The sequence below is a fragment of the Alexandromys fortis genome, unplaced genomic scaffold, assembly GCF_014885135.2.
Source record: "Alexandromys fortis isolate MF-2015 unplaced genomic scaffold, M_Fortis_MF-2015_v1.1 scaffold_66, whole genome shotgun sequence".
Taxonomy (NCBI): domain Eukaryota; kingdom Metazoa; phylum Chordata; class Mammalia; order Rodentia; family Cricetidae; genus Alexandromys; species Alexandromys fortis.
In genome coordinates, this window is record NW_026067950.1 from 6,701,303 (window position 1) to 6,724,517 (window position 23,215).

The following is a 23,215-nucleotide window of genomic DNA, read 5'->3' on the forward strand; positions in this document are numbered from 1 at the left end:
GGCGCTGTAAGCCTCATCAAAAGCACAATATAGAAGGTTGTCTTTCCTAAGTTGGAACTTATTATTAGCTTGCTAAATGGTTATGCTGTCAAACTGGATCCTAAGGAGTTATTCTTGTAGTAATACATTTCACATCACTTTCATCTATGTTTAGAAAAACTTCTTTTTCTAGTGGGGAGTGGTTATTGCAGAGACTCAGGACTGGTAAAGTGTTCAGTGATGGGATAATAGGGGAACAAAGTGAGAAGAAATGAGAAAGGAAAAGGGAGAAGAGACAGAGGAGATGAAGCTAAGGAGCAAGTCAGACGTAAATTACATCACTACAGATAACAGTCCTGAGGGCAGAGACCAAAGGAAGAAACTCAGAAATATGGCAGGTCAGAAGTAAAATCTATCTCTTTCCATACAATTCTTTTATTTCCTCTTAAGCACGGCAGAGTTTAAGATACGAACATGAAAATATTTTGCCTAAGAACAATACCCAGGTTACAAGAATTCTGGAAACTACATGAAGAGTCAAGTTTGCAGTCGTTCATCAAGTAGGAAGGTAGACACACACGTGCTAGTTAGTCTTCACACCAACAGCTCTACCATTGATTCCACCTGCAGTTCTGCCACCCAGAGAGCCTTTCCCCCAAGTCATGCTGTACAGGAGAGACAGCTCTTCGAAGGAGGCAAGGATAACCGCATGCTAACGCTTTTGAGCCATGCTTTTGGTGACTCTCCTCCCCTACCAGAGGGGACACTGCCTGTTCACACATCTTTGGAGGATTCTGTGAAGAAGCTGGAGTGGTTTCCGAGTCTCCCTATGCTTCAAAAGACTTATCCTTCTGCATTCTGTGCTACACCCTAGTGTCCCATCTGCTTTCTAGATCCCAAGTGTTGTTACTGCCGTCTCCTCTCCTGTTTCCTCCACACTCAATAAATTTAGGGTTTTGGAGGGAAAAAAAATCTAGAGTGTATTTTAGTAGGTTGTGGGAGGAAATAAAATTAAATGTGTCTGATCAATCTGTCATCTTGATGGCAATGTTTCCAATATCCAGTCCCCGAGGCTCTGACTAAATGTCTGGACAGGAATTCATCTGTCGTGGATGGGACAGCTCACATTACTGCCTGTACTGAGTGACCAGTGCCTCTGCATAGACACTAATTATTTTTGAGAGTCGTTCCTGATATGACCATTTTCATTGCAATTACTGAGCGATGTTTCATTTTTTTCATGAATCTTAGTTTCCCTTACTAGCATCTTCACTAATTAATAATATATGATGCAAATCATCCAGCTGTTTTAGAAAAGAAAGTATAAATATGTATGGAGATGGGATGGATAGTCTCCTGGTTTCTGCATCACCTTATGAACTACAGGCTTGCCATATAATTGGAAAGCTCAATGCATCCAGAAAAATATAACTAGAGGGCTATGAGGTGAAAGGATTATTATATTTTGAGCCACTGTGTGTGTATGTGTTTGTAGGTGAGCATGCACATGTGAGCATGCTGAGAGAGCATCTTCCTATAACTGTTGCTCAGTAGCTTTCCATCTTGCTTTGTGAGACAACGTTATGACATGGATGTGACATACACCTCACAGACTTACCTGTTTGAATGCTTGGTTCCTAGCTAATGGCACTGTTAGGGAAGGACTGGAAATTTTACGATGTGGTGCCTTGATGGAGGAAGTGGGTCACTGGGAGTGTGGGGTGGTCTTGAGGCTTTATAGCCTGGCTTCACCTCCTGTTAACTCTCTACTCTTTGAATATGGAGACAATGCCCGGTAGATTTCCTTTTCTGTTGCTACACCCACCCTGCTCACTGCCTTCTATTCCCTTCTAAATGGAGTGTGTCATTCAGAATTGCCAGCCAAAGTAAAGCCTTTGTCTCCTAAATTACTTTCACCATATATATACACATACAACGCTGCCCCAAATCATCTGGCAGTTTCTTATGCAGAATNTATTAGAATGTCAGTGAGAATGTAACAAAGATGTAGCGTTTCTCACTACTGTCTATTAGTGACATGGAGGATCATTGATTGGGCTAGGGTGGCTGGTCGGTGAACACCAGGGTTTGCATATCTGTATCTCCCTACCACTAAGACGGCAAGCATGTGCCTTTGGTTTTAAGCAAGCCAGGTTTTATCCACGTGTTTCAACGACTGATCTCAGGTCCTCATATTTGATTGTCAAATGATTTACTGACCAGGCTACTTGCTTGGTCTCACTGATTTTTATTTATATTTTTATGTTAAAGTCATAATGCATATTTTAAAAATACTAGATAAGGAATGGATTAAAAGAATATCACTTTTCAAGTATTTGTTCAAAAGTTGCTGGGACAAGTAAAATGGGAACACCGAAAAGGAAAAAATTCTATTTGATGAAAGGTAAAAATTAACTTCAGATAAAATAGGTCCTGTTTGACTTCAGTAAATGAAGAATATTAGGTAGTTAACCATTATCACCTGAAGTTTTCAAGGTATCTAGGAATATTGTGTAAGAGAGACCATGAATGCTTATTATGTTTATTAAGTGGAAATGAATGATCATAGTTTGCATATCCATTCTTCAAATGTATCAGAAAGCATTACATGCAACTATTTAGATCTCCACATATTTTAATTATACTGAAGAAGAGTGTCCTTGTCAATGCAATAACATTCCCAGATCAAATACATATTGCTGCCGTTGTCTCTGAGACAGTGTTGGTGTGGTTCATACCCAGAAAATTCACACTGTATGAGGACAAGTTTCTGCACTGAACATATTCTCATCCTGTGTTCACATGCTAATATGACTATGGAGGTTTGGCTATTTATTTACCTAGTGATATATTTACCATCTGTTTTATATACATATACATAATTTACTTTAGATTGAGAGACGATATAAAAAGCACCAGGTGAATGAGGGAAGCAAGGACATATTCAAAATGCAAGTGCAAATATCATGTAGATGTTCAAAATGATAAGATCACCTTGTCTGTTCCAGCACAGAAAATGACCCATCATCACACCGCATCTCCTGAAAAGCAGCATCATTGGCTCTAAAACTCACCATTTTTTTGTCCACTATATATTTATTCTCATGTGAACTTATTGTTTCCTGACTTAGGTTAAATGTTTGGCATATGCATACTTGCTAACAGTCATGGTCATTCTTTCTCCATGTCCCTATAAATTTTTGAATTATAAAGTCTGAAGTTTGGTAATCTAAGTGTGTATAATTTTCTCTTGTCACAGACTATCCTAAATTTTTTATTTTGTATATATTATAATTTTTTTACACAAGGATTTGTATATTGATCTCATTTATTTAATTTTAAGGGCTTCAGTGTTGTGAATAAATATGCTTCTGTTTTATATTCTTTGGAGTATTATGTAGATATTTTTAGTACCAGATATGTAGTAGTGATGTCTGAATGTAGGACTTACTCTTTTTTTTTAATTATTTTTCTTTACTTTTCATCACTTGGGACTTAGGACCTAGAGTCTCATGTCAGTTATGTGCTCGGCTACATACTCAGGTCTGGAAATAAATGTGATGCATAAATATGCACTTAACTTTTCATATTTGTTTATAACTACAAAAATTATAGAATTAATGTCAGAAGATAATGAGGACAGCAGGAGAATCTGAAGACTCACCCCCAGAACCCTGAGAAACACTTCACTAAGCTTCAGCCAAGGCATCTGTAAGAGCTGCATGATGCCAAGACCTTCCCTAAGGACAGTTCTGAAAATGACATGAAATTTTAAATGTGAAAATATCTTTGGTATATTCTACACAAAACAAAAATTTGCTTTTTGTCTGAAAATCAGAGGCAGAGGCCAGCAAAGCGAACTGACAAGGGGAGTTCACTCAGATAATACTACAGAACCAGCAGCTGGATGCCAACCTCTTGACTTCCAGTCCTAACCAAGGGGTGACTGATAACTCACTTCCAGGGAACAAAGCATGGTCCTTGTTCAAAAGCCAGTCAGATGTCAGACAACACAAATAAAAACTAGAAATGAGAACCGTTGTGGCCATAAAAGAACTGTTACAGCAAATGTATTCCACTGCCTATGTCTATAAGCTCTTAGCATTTCAAAGGTCCCCCAAAATGTGTGAGATGAGAGCCCACAATAGATGGCCCTTGGCACATGATGAACAAACATATTATATGAGACCCGTGCTAAATAAACAGTGGGAAAATACAAAACAAGAAGCCTGAATGCAACATATTTCACCACGACATTTTCTTATAAGATGCTTTTCCAGAGAATTTCCAGCATGTTTTTTTTTTTTTTTTGTTTTCCTAACAGCTCTGTCAAGTAACATAACCCTATGATTTTAAGGAGCATGTGTGTTCCTCTCACAAAACAACACAACAAACAAACAAAGAACAGAACAATTACTATTCCAAATGTTTTACTTTAAAAGTACTTTGACAGTATTTAGAGAATAACTTTCAGCATAGAAAGAGGTGAGAAAAAAAAATCAGTTCCACATATGAGAGCCAGAAAAAAAAGTAGACACACATGTATGTACAACACACATACATGCATACACACACACATCATGAGGTGCTGACGGGCTGCAGAGAGCCCTGGGGGAGTGGGTGCTGCCATGGGGAGCAGGTACTGCTGTCTCTGCATGGTTACCTTAGGCTGAGTGGTGCAGACAGACCTGGCTGCTAGCCTACACCTCCATGGGCTTCTCTCACCCATATCATAGGAGTAGCATACGGAGCACCAGCTCAGCTCACGACTAGAGATTTGCTGCCTCCCCGCTGCTGAGTTGGAGAATATTGCACAACAGAACGTGGGTGGGAGGAACTAAGGGGAAAGGGAGTCTAAAATACCTACATTCCAGTATATGGGCTAAATACAGCCACACAGTTATAACTCCTATTGATACATCATTAGACAAGGATGGGGAAATGTATTTGAAAAGACATTAGGTGCATATGTCTTTTCCTTTGGCTTCTGAAAAATTACCTACAGTATATATGCTTGAAGAAAAAGCATAGCCTTCTGTCTTCTAAAGCTTGTTTGCTTAGGTGAAATAAAGTTCAAGTAGCTTGTGCAGATAAGGCTTTGAGAAGTGGTTTAAATATTAGTTAAGAGAACTTCTTGTCACACGAAAGCAGTTGAAGCAGATGGCCCACATTATGCATATGATAAAGGTCTCTCGTAACAGTCTCACCAACAGTCCTTGTTTATGGAACACCAGAGCTGCGACACAAGCTGACAGGATCTGGCATGTTAATATTCTATTCCTGGCTCAGTCTGAGGTGTGCGAGTCGAGCTGGGTGGGATCACGGAAAACATTACAGCTATGGACTCAATTACAGTACGAAGGAAACAAATCCCACAGTCAATATCAAACTCATACCCAAAGTGTACACTTTGATAATGTGTTGCCTTGAGACATCTTTCTATGTGATGTGGTGCCAACATTATCTGTAAAATTTAGAGCCAGCTTAAATGAAAAGAATCCTTATATTCCCACTTTAGAAAATAGATTCTTATTACAATGTTAACTAAACGTGAAAAAGTCAAACATGTACATTTTATGATTATAGCTAAAACAAACCAAAACCAAAGAAAGAAGTGATATGACTCATAACATTGAAATTGCGATTATAGTAATATGAAGGACCATTTAGTCACCCCACTGAAACCCTCCTCTACCAGGAATCCACAGTGATGCAGCTAATGTTGTATTTATGTGTCAGCCTAACTGAGCAGCAGGGCACCCAGGTATTTGAGCAAACACTCCTTGGGTCTTTGTGCTTTGCTGCTTTCTGATAACTCTGGCATATCAATAAGTGGACTGGGTAAAGCAGATGGCTTTTCCTATTGTGAGTCAGGCATACACAATCAGTGGATGACTTAAATAGAAAAAGGAAGGGGAAATTTTCCTTGTCTTTAAACTGGGACTTTGTCTTGTCTCCAGTCTATTGATCTTAGACGGGCTGGGGAAGCATCATGGCTTCCCCAGGATTTCAAGTGTGGATAAGATTGGAATAAAAATAAGGACTTGAATAGATCCTTGAATTTGTACATCCACAAATCCATATTTTCCCTTTTCTTCCTCAGATGACAGCAGTCTTTATGTCTTTAGTATTCTGAGGCACATTTCTGCTTCACAATAGTACACTTGGATATGTCTATTTATCAATATTTTAGTGTTTGTTATGGTTCAGATCTTAAATGCCACCTCATGTTCTTGTGTTCAAGCTTTGTTCCTAGCTGATAACACTACTGAGAGCTGCTAGAATTGTTTGTGGTTTAGACTCATTGAAGGTGCATCCTGAACACACCCTTTCTTCTCTTTTCCTGACACCCATGAGGTGAGCAGCCTCTGTAGCCAATGCTCCTGTCGTGTGCTTTTCCAGAAGTCCCACAGCCACAAGGCCAAGCGACGATGACTCCTATCTCTAGAACGGTGAGCCAAATAAATCTTTCTTCACTTAAGTTGTTTCAGTTATTTCTCCTAACAGAGATAAAGCTGCCACTAACTTCATGATGAACAAAAGTAACTGGAGGTGAATAAAATGGCTGAGGCAAACGACACTTTATTGACGTAGGGGACATAGCCTACTGTCTAAGATGACAGTGTAATACTGATGAGACTGAACACAATTACAGACTGGAATCTGGGTCGACAAACATCACGCGTGGCCGAAGATAGAGTCATTTTGTTTCAGTTCATTAAGAATTTTGCTACAATTAAATATAATTTAGTTTGCTAAGTTTTTTCTCTTTTAATCATTTTGTTATGTTAAATATAACATAGCTGCCTCATACATGGTTTAATGGGAAACTGAGACAACTTTGACGTGGTGTTATGGCAGCATTTAAACACTGTGAATTAGTATGTCACGTTTAGATTTTATAGATAAGCTACAGTATTGTTATAAGAGGAAATAAGTCTTCTATTAGGTTTTGTAAGTATAAATTCTATACTAATGAAATAGAAACTACAACTATCGGATTTGAACATAATAGGCAGTCTCATTATGTTACCACTTCTATCCCACTATAATTTTGTTAAACACTGATTGCCTCACTCACTGAAGGACATTTAAATTGTGTATAGTTCAGATGACTCAACATCAGCCTTCTACTTTTTATCATGCAGCATCTGATCATTCTCTTTAAATGATAAAACAGTTCTCAAATAGATTGAACACACAGATTTAGGATGAGAAGTTCCACAGTAGACTAGTGGTTATTTCAAACACTTGGACTGTATCTGCTAGAGGATCTAGTAACCTAATATGCATATATTGACATTGAGATTATTTAACTGGTTTAACTACCAATTAGAACAATAAGAAATATGTCATTTAGAAGTAGATTATCAGGAATTCTACTTTAAGCCAAATTGAATCCCTTATTTTTATGTTTTTTTTAAAGTATAGATAATTAAAAATATAAGACCTTTCAACCCAAGTGAGGTACTTTCTGGTATATCTAGGTAATAAATGAAACCAATTGCACTCTTTCAAACAGAGTACATTATATCAGCTAAAATCTACTCTCCATAGGTTGAAAACACAGAGATTACCATCTGCCCTGTATATCAATAAAATATGTTCTGGGGATACTGCTTCAGCATTTTTTTCAAATGTAGAAAATAACCCAGTTTTAAAAGGACTTCTGCTCCAATTTTCTTTATTTTATTTTTTTTAAAAGAAAACAAACTATCTTTTTTTCATTTTACATACCTATTCCAGTTCCCACTCCCTCACTTCCTCCCATTCCCTCCACCTTCCCCTTACCTGCTCCCCATCCACTCCTCAGAGAGGGTAAGGCACCAAGAGAGGGAAGGTCCAAGGCCCTCCCTACTATATGTAGAATGAGCAAAGTATTCATCCAAAGATAATGGGTTACCAAAAGCCAGTACAAGCAGTAGGGATAAATCCTGGTGCCACTGCCAGTGGCCCCACAGTCCTCCCCAGCCATACAACTGTCACCCACATTCAGAGGCTCTAGTTTGGTCCTATGCTTGTTCCTTCCCTTTCAGACTGGAATTGGTGATCTCCCAGTAGCTCAGGTAGACTGTTTCAGTGGGTGAACCCATCATGGTCTTGACCTCTTTGCTCATGTTCTCATTCCTTCTACTCTTCTACAGGACTTCTTGAGTTTAACCCCGTGCTCTGGGACAGGTCTCTGCCTCTGTTTCCATCAGTTGCTGGATGAAGGATCTATGGTGATATTTAAGATATTCATCAGTCTGACTACAGGCTAAGGCCAGTTCAGACACCCTCTCCTTTATTGTTTAGGATCTTAGCTGGGGTCATTCTTCAGGATTCCTGGGAAATTCTCTAGATCCAGGTTTCTCGCTAGCACCATAATGGCCCCTTCAACCAAAATATTCCTTTCCTTGCTTTCATCTCTGCCCTTTCTTCATCTTGACTATCCTATTCCCTTAAGTTTTCCTCCCCCTCCCCTTCTCCCCTTCTCCCATTCTCTTCCCCTTCTATCCTCCCTTCTCCCCCACCCCCATGCTCCTAATTTTTTCATGTGTTCTTGTCTATTTCCCCTTTCCAGGTGGATCTATATATATTTGCCTTAGGGTTCACCTTGTTTCTTAGCTTCTCTAGGGTCATGGACTATAGGCTTGTTATCCTTTCCAGAGAGTATGCACTTATGAGTGGGTACATACCATGTTCTTCTTTCTGGGTCTGGGTTACCTCATTCAGGATGTTTTTTTTTTCCTTAGTTCTATTCATTTGCATACATTAAAAATATAGTACTCCATTGTGTAAAGGTACCACATTTTCTTTATCCATTCTTTGGTTGAGGGGCATCTAGGTTGTTTCCAGGTTCTGACTATGACAAATAATGCTGCTATGAACATAGTTGAGCACATCCTGGAAGTATGATAGGTTCCAATTTTCACTTTCAGAAATACCTAATAACATAAATTGTGTAACCTTTTCTTTGTTACCACAATATATTCAATTTCATTAAAGATCAAGAAAATTAATGGTAAGGTTTTCTGGCCATCCGATAACCGTCACTATGGCTTTCTTTAAAATGTACTGGGAAGGACATATGCTGTTCTTAGTCATGCTTACGTCCCTGGTTGCTGCTCAGTTTGACGGGCACTAGTGCACACAGAGGTAAATGTGACAACTTACATTTCATTTCCTCACTAGCCTGCTTTTTAGTCTACACATAAATACACATAGCATGAAAACTCAACAGATGTTTATTATCCTGTAAAATTTGGAAGGCAAGTCTTCTTATCTCTCTTTGAACTATATTGGGCATTTATTAGTATAAAAACTTTTTTATAGTAGACACTCAGTGTCTTTATAAGAAATGTAATCTGTACATCTTTTGTACCAAATACATTTTTTTTCCTGGAAGTCTTATGTATTGCACTCACCATAGCTTTCAAATTCATATATTTAAGGAGGACCAAGGCTTGAGACTGAAATGACGCCTCATGAAGTCCTTGATGTAAAATACTGTAGATTATTCAGGAGTTACATTTCTATTACTCATGGGTTCTCTCTTGTCATGCTCTCTGCTCTTGTTCCCCTTAGTAACTATGTAGCTCAGCTGTAAGATCGTATACCTAGAGTACCATTCCACCATGACCTTCCTGCCAAGGTGAACTATTCTCTCCGAACTGTGAACCAAGTAAACTGCTCCTTTCTTGAGTTGCTTCTGTCATGTGTCTTGCTACAGAGATGACAAAAATACCAATTCAGATAAGCAGTATCAGGAACATGGGCTTTTCACTGTGGCAAACATCCCATGTGGTTCTTTGGCCGTTGAAGCTAACTTTCAGGAAGGATTTGGAGAAATTCTCCAATGCTGTGAAGAGAGCTTATTGGACTACTCTGGAGGGGGAGCAGAAGACCAGAATGCCACATGAATGTAGATAGTACAGGCTAATTCTGAGAAATTCTAGAGGGCAAGAAAGTCTCTATCAGAAATTGGAACATGAAGATGGAATTGGAGTGGAGACCCTGCGATATTTTAGTAGCCAGAAGTGGAATATCTCCACAAGAAAGCTGTAGTCATCAGGTAACGCTGACCCAACAGGGAGCCCAGGAGACCTGGAGGTGGCAGAGCAATGAGGTGAGCTCAGATGATATTATCAAATACTACATATGTAAGTCTTGGCTTCCCCTCCCAAGTTTCAGTCTTTTCTTGGCCCAGACCTCACTGCTATTCTCTTGCTCTTCTCTTTTGGAATAAAAATGTTTATCATGTGTCATTATATATTAGATTTAAAGTATTTAATTTAATTTTAGTTTAGTTTATAGGTGTTCATGGCTATGAGTTGCCCTGAATCTCAGAGGAGACATTGGGCTTTAAAAAAATATCCACACCACTAAGACTATAGGGGCCTTTGAACTTGGACTGAATATATTTTGCCCTGTGAGATGACCTGAATCTGTGGGAACCAGAGACAGCATTCTGGTGTGTGCTTGAAATGTCTCCCCACAGGCCCATTTGTTTGAACACTTGGTCCCCATCTAATGGTGCTGTTGCGGGAGGTTGTAGCCCTTTAGGAGGTCAGGCCAAGCTGCAGGAAGTGGATTGGTAGGGCTAGGTCCTTGGGGACATATTACCCTTGCTTTCCTGTGTGTCCTCATCCAGCTACCATCTGTGGATTTCTTTAAACACGCACATACTGGGAATTTCCCTTGCATTCTTTCCCACCTGGGTAGATTGTTCTTTCTGAGTCTCTGACTCAACATAAATCTTCCTCCATTAAGCTGTCTCTATTAGGTATTTCTGTCATGATGACAAGAGAAATGATTAACAGAAAAAGGAAAAAATATCAATTGGTTTCATATTGAAATATCCTATATTTAATGCAATAGTATGGGATGAAGAAAATTTGCCTAAGTACATAGAGCCAGGGTAAAAACATTCAAATCTGTACCTACACACAGAAATACAGACAATTGCCCTCACACGAGTTGTCCTTGTAAACATGATTAAAACGAATAAGGAAACCTATTGTATCTGTAAGTTTCTGTTTTGCTTAGCTCCAGCTCGGCCTTTGACAAGTTTCTGATATGCCTCTATCTGGGCACTGTTACCACCTGTAAGAGTGGATCCAGATTTTTTTCATTGTCTTCCCTTCATGGTAAATTATCTTTAATAGAGCATTAGAGAATATAACACATTTTACAGAAAGACCAGTTTTTGTGGCAACAGAATAATATTCCTTCGTGCATTTCCCTACTCCTGGTAATGACACAATTCCTTTATGTTGTAAATTATTTGTGAGACTCAATATGCAATAGAATTGCTGATAAAAAGCCAAACTCCAAGCAAAGGACAGGGGTAACAGTCACAAGATCAACCCAGCCTGATGTCTTTGACTACCTTCTTCAGAGTTTCCCAACGTTCCTTGTTTCCTAATGAGGGCTTCTGATTAAGTATCACCCCAGTCCCGGTCAGCTCCATCAGCCAGCACTGTGATTCAGAGTACATTATGCAGAAAAGCCAGAGCCATGTGTTGCAAGAGTAAAGAGCCCTTCGCCTAGTCCTCAGATTCTGCCTTCAGCACAAAGAAAGACAACTGTGGGCTGTTCTTCTAGAAACCTAAGTATTTTAAAGATGGCTAAACTACATAGTAACGTGAGTTATGTAATTTTCTTGCCAGTCATTTAGTAACACTGATGTCATATTTAGACAAATTATAGCTGTCGTCGTCCCCTTCCCCCAGAAATAAAGATGTTACACATGTGTAACATGTGGAAGCCATGAGTGGTAGATGGTTAAGGAGGCAAGAACACTTTCTCTCTTTAGACGACGTGAATGCAGAGCCACACCCTGTTTTTGATCTGCTGCTTCTTTGTGAACTAACCCTTCAGGTATGAGCTATTTTTATTTGTGCTCTCCATCCAGGATTCTCTTGAAGAATACCACAAGTGTGGAGTGATGGTGTAGGGCTTTGAAAATGCCTTTGTCCATTTTTTTAGTACCAAATGCAAGTGTGCACAGTTATAGTATTTGATCTTCTTTCTGCTTTTACTGATCTTAAGTTTGTCATTGATTAATCATAGGCATAGATATGCTTAGATGATTTAAAGTCAACACAAGGTGTTTACAGAAGTTTGGGGAAATTATTGTGATGATCCTTTGTTTGTGCCTTAACAAATAAAGCTTGCCTGAAGATCATAGTGTGGATCTAGCTACGCTAGTTAGCCATAAAGGACAGGCAGTGGCGGCACACACCTTTAATCCTAACACTCGAGACACAGAGGCAGAGAGATCTCTGTGAGTTCAAGACTACCCTGGGCTACAGAAGATTGGATCAGTCTAAAAGGGAAATAAAACCAAGCAGTGGTTGCTCACACCTTTAATCCCAGAACCAGGGAGGCAGAGATGGAAAGTAGTATGGCTGGGTAGAAATAGGAATATAAGGCAGAAGGAGGCAGGAGCTCAGGACAGAGTTGAGGTTTCAGAGAGACAGCATTCCATCTGAGAACTTATAAAAACAGAATCACCCATTCGGTATGAGATTTCGTAGAAGTAAGAACTAGTGGTTGACTGCACTGCTTCTCTGATCTTTCATCATTAATCATTATATCTGACTCCAGGCTTTTTTATTGAGACCAATTAGAATTTGTCCTACAGATTATAGCAGTGATATTAGTCTATGGATCTAAGTGATTAAGTAGTGCTTAGTACTTAAAAAAAAGAAAAGCAATTCAACCGGTTATTAAAATTTATGATTGATAAGAGTCGGAGATAGGTAGGAGAACAGAGACAAATGGAGAGTACAGTTTTGAACTAAGCTATGCAAGGATATAAATTATTATGATAATGCATATTATCATATTATCATATAATTACCTAATGAGGTCTAATTTCAAATGCTAAGGAAGAGATATGGTTGCTTCTTGAAACATTATAATCCCAGGGCCAACAAAAAATGTCTGTAATGTTGGAAACACTTATTTGATGAAGGAATTAGAAAGTGAAGAGATTTATGTCATTCCATTGGGTTTAATTTTCTTCTTATACCCCTCCTCCTGGAGTAACATAATGCAAAATCTTTCTTACTTGTTTATCTCAGCTTTGTAAAATTGCATTTTGATAATTATTTTTACCTCAGCAATATGAAAATGAAATATCGTTTTCTGGTATTTATTTTTGCTGATGCACATAGTTCTGCTTTTTTTTTTTTTTTTTTTTTTTTTCTAACTGTAGGACCTACCATAGGTAATGCATTGTTCCTCTTTGGTTACCTTTTTTTATTATTATTTTAAACATTGCTTATTATTTATTTATTTATTTTGTGTGTGTGTGTGTGTGTGTGTGTGTGTGTGTGTTGATGTGACATCACACAAATTGCCGGAGTGGGTTTTCTCTTTCCATCATATAGGCCTTCAATTTTTGTTTCAAGACACTATCTGTTGAGCCATCTCACTTTGGTTTGACCTGACTGGCTACTTCTAACATCTTTTTTAGAAGGTAACTGTGATATTGTTAAAGTCATATTTAAGTTGGAATCATAAATATGAGCCTTCATTATATCTCATTAATCCCTGATTTTGTTTGCACTATTTTCTTTCTTAACCGGGGCTGTTCTTATAAAATGGATGTCAGGTATTTCCATTCTCTCTTCTAAGCTGTAAGTCTATTTTAAATTATCCATTTCTTCTTTTTTCTGAATTGATATTTGAAAGTTTTTTTTTAATTTTATCTTTTGGCTTATAAGACTCTGGTTAGTTTAATTTGAACTATGCCACTTGATTAGAATCTATTCCATTATTTGAATTATCAATTTAATAAATATGTTCTTTTCATATAAAGTTTAAGTTTTTATTAAAATTTATTTTCATTGTTATTTATTTTTTAATTAAACTAATTTATTTATTTTACATTGTGACCTGACTTCTCTTCTCCCATCCCCTCTGTCTGGGCCAATCCATTCCTCTGTTTTGATTCAGAAAGGGCCATCAATAAAGCATGGCATATCAAGTTGTAGTAAGACTAAGTACAGCCCTTGTACTTAGACAAGGCAGCTCAGTGTGAGGAATAGTTTCCCAGAAGTCTTTAGAGACAGTCCCTGCTCCTATTGTTAGGAGTCCCGCAAGTAGACAAAGCTATGCAACTGTCATATATATGTAGGGGGCCCAGGTCCATCTAATGCATGCTCTCTGGTTCTCGGTTCAAACTCTGTGAGCCCCTATATGCCCAGGTAAGTGGTTTCTGTGGATTTTATTGTCATATCCTAGACCCTGTAGCTTGTACAATCCTTCCCTGTTCTGTTTATCAGGATTTCCTGATCTCAGCCTAATGTTTGGCTGTGGGTCTCTGCATCTGTTTCCATCAATGACTGGATGAAGGGTCTCTGATGACAACTGAGGTAGTCACTAATCTATGAGTACAGCAGAACTCCATTAGGCATTATGTATTTCTTAAGCTCTTACATTTGAGTACTTTTCACTGTATGATGATTATATTTATTGAATTTCCTCTGAGTCTCTGGCTTTTTGTCTAGGATACATCATTCCACTGTGTTCTTGATAATTTCCATAGATGTTCCCTTATGCCTTGGGAATCCAGTGTGAATAATTCTGTGGCATCTAATTGAGGGAGTGGCTCCCTAGACTTACTTTGTTTGTTTCTGTTTGAGATTCATAGGCATCATCTTGGGGGTTCCTGGCTTATACCAGTAATGAGGTTTGAAATGCTAAATTACATTTGATTCATGTTCATGGTTAAAACTTTCCATTTCTTCTACATTTAAGCTCCAGTCACAGATAACCTCCCTTGTAAACTATCTGTGATGCCAAATTGGGGTTTCTCTTCCAGGTCCCTCTGTGAATGACTCCAGTCCGGAATTCACTATCTATAGGGTCGCTATTGTTTACCTTTCCCTAATGTCTTCACCATCAATATGAACAAAATGCCTAAATCAAACAACCAAATAGAAAGTGTAAAACTCTTCATCCCTCGTACGCTGGGAGGTTCTTTCTTTCTATGTGATACAGCCAAGCTAACTCCCTTCATGGGGGTGTAGAACCTATTGGGTCTGACATGTCCTTGGGCTAATTTTGAGAGTTGCTCATAAGCTTAGTGACCCTGGAGGTGAAATAATTATTTATCTCCTTGGAAAAAATGTGCTTGCTTACAACTTGCTAAAATTTCTCTAGATTCCTGTCACTTAGCTGTATCACAAAGGCCCTCCGGCCTCTATTGAAGTCATAGCACATCAGTCTAGAGGGACTTAGAGGAAAAGAAAGGCAACACAAACACACGGTGCATTGGGCTGTGAAAAATAAAATTGATTTCTGGTCCAGGATGCTTTGTTTTCTGGTAGAATCCTCAAAGAGTAGTTGGTTAGTTATTAATTTGTAAACAGGATAATGTCAGTCTTGGAACTGTTATTTTCCTTGCTGGGATATGATAAGGAAACAAAAAAGGTTTAATATTGTAAAATCAGCTGTTGTGAGTTGCCCTAAGTAATAATTTATTTGCAAAAAAGCTACTTCTGAGAAAAAATTACCCACACAATTCCTTTAAATGTAATTATCTAAGACCATCTGTGAAACAACCTTGATCAAATATTTTTTATTTTTAAATCAATATTATTTTATGTATCAATCCCAGTTTCCTCTCCTTCCTGTCCTCCTGCTCCCCTACCTCCTCCCCCTCTTCTTATGAAAACCCTGCACAGTATATTTTCAAATCTTTAGTTCATGTTATCTAACTAAGAGAGATGTTAATGTGAGAGTGTATCAAGCAGTGACAATGGGAGAAAAATCAGTGATGTCTAGACTGTGAAGATTCTTCTAAACCTGGGACTGGATTTTCAAACATATTTTAAAAATTTTAAAATGTAAAACAAAATATCAACAACATAGCTTTCTAAAAATAAGATCTAAGCAATTCCAACAGCAGTTGATATCTCAAAAAGATGAGGGACATCTCCGGGGGCCCACCCCTAGATGAAAACTATAAGTAATTAACTTATGAAAGAGGGACAATTGATCTTTCCCAAAAATAAGTGCCCTGATTAGTTATCCAATAGCAAATTGTCAGCCTTAGAAATATCCGCAAGCAGATAGCACTGAACAGACTCAACAGGTTGCATTTTTGTATTTATTAACACACACACACACACAAAATTGCAATGGTTGAAGAAGAGAAACTTAAATGTTTTAGGGGTCAGGACAGGCTTGGGAGGGGCATGGGTGAAGATAAGTTAGTAAATGATGTAACTGTATATTAATTAGATAAATAAATAGAGATAAAGGAGAAACTAATAGATTATAAATTACTTAAGAAATCTAAAGAAACTTGTGAAACACAAATTTTTTTTGCTCTTTACTAGAACAGTTAACTAAAATGACTGAAAGGATCTATGAATTTTGAACGAATACTTAATATTTTATTGATGGTGTTATAACTAATATCATCCCTTACATGTTCTTTGAAATACTATTGAACAGAATGATATAGTATCAACATAATCCAGATATGAATAGAAATGTAAGGTATAAGCATTAAATAAGTTTGACCAGGAAGTGATCATCTTTATAGCTAGTGATCAGTACACAAAAGTTCATTATAATATTTTTATACATTTCCATTCATTTGTGTTCTGCACAACAAATTATTATTTTTGTTGTAATATAATCAGGAGTAGCCTTAAATTCTTAATCTCCTTGCTTTGGTCCTTTGAGTACTGAGACTATAGATACCCAACCCCCACACCAGACTAATAATACATAAAATAATTAAAAAAATTGAGACAAATAATTAATAAATAGCAAATAATTTTATGTAGTATTACAAATTTTTTGAAAGAAAATCCAACATTTACTTTCTTGGAATATGGTCTTTGTGTTAACTTTAAATCACTATAACAAAATGCCCCAAGTAATCCACTTCCATGAGGAAGGATTTATTTTGACTCATGGTTTCAGAGGGTTGGGCCTATTGGTGTTGGCTGGATGGCTTTATGACATGAATATGGTAATGGAGGATTGCTTACCTCACATTAGTTAGAAAGGAGAATAAGAAAAAAAATAGATTACCATTCCAAAATCCTTCTCAAAGGGACATTCCTGATGACCTCTTTTATCCCAAATGCTGTTTCTGCTTCATTTGAATGACACCACAGGTTGGTGACCAAACTTTGGTATGTGGCTTTGTGGGGATCATTTGAGAACCTGACAAGATTTCTTTTGCACCATCTACCATGTTAAATATAAAACTAGAAGTAATAACCAAATTAGGCTATATTAATCCAATGATTTGCCTAGTGAGATTATTAGTGTACTTAACACACATGGCAATGCGTTATCAGATATCAAGCAATAAATGAAGCACAGAATCCAGAACAAATATATCACACTAGCCACTGTCATGAAGGCAAAAAAAAAAATTCTATAAGAAAAGGCGTGCAAATTGGAAAAGAAGCAAAATGGTCCCTTTGCAGATTAAATATTCAATAAGCAAAAAGCCTGTTAGAACTCATATACTGATTCAGAAAAAAAGATATTTTTTCTTCTGTATACTAACAATGAACTTCTGAAAAGAAATTAAGAAAATAATTTCTCTTATATGAGCCATGACAATAAAACAGTTAGAGATAACTTCTACCAAGGCCATGAAAGACTAGGACGGGGGAAGGCATCCTGGGCCTATCAATTGGAAGACATAATATTGTTAAAACACTCATTATATCAGCTGAGAGTGAAGATAGATAATATAATCCCTATAAAAATTCCAACAGAATCTTTGTTGTAAACAGAAAAAAGTGACTAACTTAATATGAATTCTCAGAGCTCAGTTGCCCAAACAAATTTTACAAAGAACAAAACTAAAAGGGTGACATTTTTACACATCTTACAAAGTAACTGAAACTGTATGGAATGTATGTAAGTACATATAATCCGCAAAGGATTCATTAAGGATTTAAAGATATACCTTTGAGAATATGATCAAATTATCTTTACCAAATATGTCAAAAATCACTTAATAGGGAAACATAATATCTTCAATAAAGGATAAAAACAGCAGGATATCATATCTATAAAGGAAATTGAGCCATCTTAAACATTAACAACTCCCCCAAAGTTTTATGATGTATTAAACCCCTACATAAAAGAATTCAAAATATAACAATCCCCCCTCAAAAGAAATAGTAAAAATCTTCCAGATATAAACTTGGCAGTGATTTTAAGCAGAGGCAACCAAGAGAGCCTTCAAGCCTATGCAATTTAGAAAATATACATCAAGGATAACACGTAATAGCATGAAAAGTCATGTCACAGAATACGGAGAAATCTGTATTTTGTATCTGATGCAATATTAATAGCCAGTGTATAGAGAACTAAAGCATTCCAACAACCAGATTAAGAAATAACCTGATTAAAGAGAGCCCACTAGATTTTTTTTCCTTTAAGTACTACTCAGCAGTAAAAAACAAGGACTTCTTGAAGTTTGCAGGCAAATGGATGGAAATAGAAAACACCATCCTGAGTGAAGTAAGCCAGACCCAAAAAGAGGAACATGGGATGTTCTCACTCATATTTGGTTTCTAGCCATAAATAAAGGACATTGAACCTATAATTCGGGTTCTTAGAGAAGCTAAATAAGAAGGAGAACCCAAAGAAAATCATATAGGCATCCTCCTGAATATTAAACTTCATCAGGCGATGAAAGGAGACAGAGACAGAGACCCACATTGGAGCACCGGACTGAAATCTCAAGGTCCAAATCAGGAGCAGAAGGAGAGAGAGCACAAGCAAGGAACTCAGGACCGCGAGGGGTGCACCCATACACTGAGACAATGGGGATGTTCTATCAGGAACTCACCAAGGCCAGCTGGCCTGGGTCTGAAAAAGCCTGGGTCAAAACTGGTCTCGCTGAACATAGCGGACAAGGAGGACTACTGAGACCTCAAGAACAATGGCAACGGGTTTTTGATTCTACTGGACCTATTGGTTTCGTGGGAGCCTAGGCAGTTTCGTGGATGCTCACCTTACTAGACCTGGATGGAGGTGGGTGGTCCTTGGACTTCCCACAGGGCAGAGAACCCTGATTGCTTTTTGGGCTGACGAGGGAGGGGGACTTGTTTGGGGGAGGGGGAGGGAAGGGGGAGGCGGCGGTGGGGAAGAGACAGAAATCTTTAATAAATAAATAAATAAAGTAAAAAAAAAGCAAGATGTAACTGGGCAATCCTATGTAGTAGAAGCATTACTACACTAGCAACAGAAGGAATACAAACCAAAACAATGGTCAAGAGTCATAACATGGCCAATTGCATAGCTTCTATCATGGTAGCAGAATGGAACAAATTTTGATGAGGATTCAGAGAAAGTTGAACTCTTATATCTATGGGTAAAGCTGTAAAATGTTGCAGACACTGTAGAAGATGTACCATATGATTCAATAACCTCTCTTCTAGATACTTGAAATGAACAGACAGTGGAATTCAAGGTGATTGATATTCTTCCTCATAGTACAAGCGCTTATGATACAGGAGTAAGAAACAACATCCATCAACACATGAATGAACAAGATGTGGTATACATCTTGGCATACAGTCAGCTTTCTGTTGAAAGGAAATTTTGTCATATACTTTATGTAACATCCCATTACAATTGAAAACATTATGCTATTCCAAGTGAGCCAACCAGAAAAGATACAAGAACAAAAGCAAAAACAAACAGCAATCACAACAAGAAACTAACTATAATAGTATGCTTCTATGTCTCCCACTTGTTTAAGGTAGTTGAGCTCATGTAAACAAAGCATAGAACAGAGGCAATAATTAGGAAGGGGGAGGAGGAAAAGGGAAATTGTTCTAATGGCTACTGAGACATAAAAGATCTATTTTGGAGCTCTGTTTACAAATAAAGTAGACTGAAACTACTAACCTCTAAACTTAAATGTAGTTATGATAGTAACATTTGTGTTGCGTGTTGCTTATACAAGATGGCATTAGTAAGGAACACATAGAAAAGAAAGTTAATAAGATTTCGAAGAATTTTTTCTTCCAGTTCACCAAGTGTACAGACTGAGCATAATTTCGAGTCAGTCAAAAGATTTCTATTTTGGAAATGTCTTTTATGTAACACATACACACATGTCTTTTCAGTGTTTAATGTTGCAATTCATATAAATTTTTTCTCACAGATGGTCATATGCTTACACATTGAAAATATCAGTGTGTTTAGGCAATGAAGGCTGGAAGCCTGTGACATTCCTCACTTGGTTAAATGGCACTAACCAAGTAGCTTGTATAATCATCCCTGCTCTACCACTCTAAAATGTTTCTTGCTCTGGTAACAGCTTTGTGTTACATTTAGCAAGAATTGTGCAGATAATGATGCAAATGATTGTGGATGAAGGCGATGAAGTTGCCAAGAAAGACTACTGTGGGGAATTTTAGAGACAAGTTTCTCAGCAGCTCGTGGCCTCTGGGTTCTCCAGGAATAAGTTTTTGAACTTTTCCACATGAGATTTGAGTAATATAGTGTCTGAATTCTTATTTTCAGATAGTGTATTTATGGTTTTGCAATTTGAATTGTTATATACAATCATAGTTCTCTGCAATTCCCAGTTGTGTTTGTGTATTTCCTTTGGTCTTTTTTTGTCTCTCAGTCATGCTTGCCCTCATTGTTTTTTTTTCCCCACACCCTTCAGTCTTTCCTTACGCTTTCAGATGTGTCAGTCACATATTTTAAGGTTCTCATCACACGATCTGTATGCAAAGACTATCAGTGGGTTCAATTGCATTTCTTTTTAAAATGTGAAATTTTAGTGTTGATCTTCAGTATTGTCTTAAATCTATTCAGGTTTTCTTGAGTATGAAAATTATTGATGCATTATCTGACATGTGTGGGGAGTAGATTTGGCTTTTGTGATACAGAAAGGACATATCTAATGTCAGGGATAAACCTAAGCCATTCAAGACTAAAGCGTAGGAGACCTAGAGTTGTCATATGAAGGTTCGTATTAACCCTTGAGTCTCAAGTTTCTATTCTTTCTCGAATATTCCTCACTCTTCACCTTCTGATAGGTCATACACTGTTTATTGAAGGTGACACGCCCCTTTGCAGAAACCACATTTTTTACATTTAAACATTTTCCCTGTGAGGCTTACTCGCAAAATCCGTCCACTTCCTTGGGAGAAACTTTATATTTGAGCTTTCTCTCCTCACTGTCGGTATTTCTCCACATGTGCAATGCATAACATCTCAGCCTCCCTAGCAAATATGGATGCTAACAAATACAGGTTAAAACTGCTGGGTAAATCAATGCATCTTCTCTAGATATCATTGTCCATGAATCAGCCATTCTAGGTGTAATATTCCCAATGCTTCCCCCTTAAATTTAAAGGGTGAGGGGATTTGCATTTATTAACTTAATTTTTGTTTTGTATTTTTTTCAAGTAAGATAGTGTTCTGGTTACAATTCCTTTCCACAGCAAAGACGAGGCTCTTTTTATCAGACAACTCCCACCCATGAAGTTCTGTTTGAAGGTACCAAAAAAGGGCATTTCTTTTACATCAGTAATCTGCTTCTGATTATCTTCTAACTTCCAGTGTATAGATATAAAGTTGATGCCAGCCCAATTATGCATCTCCAGTAAATATCTTACCCTTGAGTCTGGTACTTTATCGTTTTTTTTTTTTTTAAGCTTCATTATCAGGCCTTTTCAGAAATAGAAAACCCTATCCTGAGTGAGGTAAGCCAAACCCAAAAAGAAGAACATGGGATGTACTCACTCATATTTGGATTCTAGCCATAAATAAAGGACAGAAAAAAATTTCAACTGTATTTTTAGGCCTTAATCTCTTGTAATTCTTAATGAAACTGTCTTCTATTTATTTATTTATATTTAAATAATTCTTTTGTTATAGCTTTATTTCTTTCTGAACATCTCATTACTTGGCTGATAGATGTTTTTTATTATCATTCCTATATGCTCATATTTGAGATATTACTTGAGTATGCATGTCACATAGATGCTTCCTAAATTATTTTCCATTTGGTAGATATTACAAACATTAAGATGGACTGGGGAGATGGTTGGAACTCCCTGGGGATGGGAAATAGAATAGGGAGTTGTTGATGGGAGTGGGAGAGAGAGTACAGGGAGTGCCAGCTGTAATTTCCGGCCATTTGAGGACTCATATGGAAACCTAAGACAGTAAAATCTTCTTAAATTACATGCACATATAAGGTGATCTAAACAGAATCACTAAGTTTGATGAAGACAGAGACCCTACTACACATCTCTCATCACCAAATGAAACCTCCACTTCTGGGATTAATGGGTTAAATATAATTGAGTTGTTGGCCAAATGTACCCTGTGGATATCCCCAAGCAGCAAAGACTGTTAGGTGCTTTTCACAAAGTGATGGTAAGCTTCCATTGCTAAAGACAACTACTACACAGTTCATTAGCCATGGAGAACTTAATCTGGTGTCTACCTGAGGCTTTCACCCCACCAACTCGTGCTCATGGTACTGCCGGCTCTTCTACTTGCTACCGAAGAAGAAACGTAAACACCAAGCCAGTTACAAGCCTTTCTGTCTACAGTGGAGACTTGCCTGCTATACGTGTTAGTGCAATAGTGGCACAAATCCTGTGGGAGTAACCAACCAATATTTGCTTAGATTTAATGGACACTCATTGAGATAAAACCCATCCCTGTCAGTACTTGGGGGCCAAAAACCCAAGGCTGGATAAGTCACAGACTTAGGGAAAAACTTAATATTACTGTTCTGTTAAAGGAAGACAGCAATAAAATGGCTTCTAACAACAGTCTGCTATAGTCATAAACCAGTCTCTTGCCCAGTCATTATTATAGAAGCTTCATTACAGTAGATGAGCAAAAAAAGAGAGACCCGTAACCGGACAGTCTGCAAAGAGCAAGAGACCTTGGACAACTCAGAGCTAAACGGGATTTATCCATCAGTTTCTTCCCCTCAGGTCTCAGAGAATGCTGTATAAGAAGGGGTGGAAAGATGTAAGAGCTGGAGGGAATGGTGGACACCAAGGAGACAAGCCCCGCTAAAGCAGTAGGAGAAATGCACATAGAACTCACATAAACTATGTCTGCAGGACCAGGGTGGAGAAGTAGACACAAGCCCACATCTCTCATCCAGAAGCTATTTTCAATTGATAACTCCTTACCGTGAGAAATTATAGAGCAAGACACAGACAAACATTCTGATTTTAAAAGGAAAGGATAAGAATATAGTAAAGAA